General features: G+C 35.5%; 1 pseudogene; it reads left to right on the top strand.

The window, feature by feature from the left end:
- Nucleotides 1-964, top strand: part of LOC119590429 — a 12,727-nt pseudogene that overhangs the window by 1,762 nt on the left and 10,001 nt on the right.

A 964-nucleotide genomic window follows, 5' to 3' on the forward strand; every position in this document is an offset into this window, starting at 1 on the left:
TTTCCAAAATTTTCATTCAAAAAAGTTAATTTTTTTAAAAAAAAACATGCTTTCATATTACCTATTGCTTTTGCCATGCATCTTTTGTATGGTCACCTGTTTTCCCGATGTTTAGCCTTTAAAGTCCCATTTGCCTTGTTTGCTGTTTTTTATTTTATAAAAAAAAAAAGATTAAATTTAATATTTTTTTTAATTACATAAATGTTTAATTCTTACCATTTTTCATTTATAAAACAAGCTTTAATACAAACATTTTCAAAAAAATTTCATTCTGTTGATGCTTATGAATTTTTCATCTTAAAAAAATTTGCACTTTACGAGCTTACGGAGTTCCATATGACAATACAAAATAAATTTTCAATATTTTGAACGTTCTCTAAAAAGCAGTTTACCAAAATCTGCCTTTTGGGGTAAAAGAAAAACAGGGAATTTTTCCCCGATGGGGGGGGGGAAGGGGTTAAACAAGCTGGAGTGCTACCAGCACATTTGGTTAAACAAAACCATACTCTTTAAAAAAAAAGTCATTATAAGCCTGTGCCTTAAAATCTTATTAAATTTTCAAAATCTGTTTATCTCTTTGACTACAGAGTACGGCACCTCACAATGCTTTCCGTGTTAAAAGTATTTTTTTTTTGTTGATACAATTAAAATTAAGAAAATTTTCCCCCATATCACTTTGGGGGGAATAACCAAAACCCAAAAACCAATCCAACAGGGAAAAAAAAGGCCCTAAGGGAAAACGAGCAAAAGTTGAAGGGCAATGAAAGGCACAGGCAGGGGGGGGGAAAAGCACCGGGAAAAGGAAGACAAGAGGGAGTGGCACTATGGAAGAGAGAGGGAATAAAAGGAAAGGAGGGGGTATAGGGGAGGGGAAACAGGAGGAAGTGGGGAGGGTTAAAAGGGGAATGGAATGGCATTGTGGGGAGGAAGGGGCAAAAAAAAGGGGGAAAGGGGGGGGCACACG

Source organism: Penaeus monodon, chromosome 27, assembly GCF_015228065.2.
Source record: "Penaeus monodon isolate SGIC_2016 chromosome 27, NSTDA_Pmon_1, whole genome shotgun sequence".
Lineage (NCBI taxonomy): Eukaryota > Metazoa > Arthropoda > Malacostraca > Decapoda > Penaeidae > Penaeus > Penaeus monodon.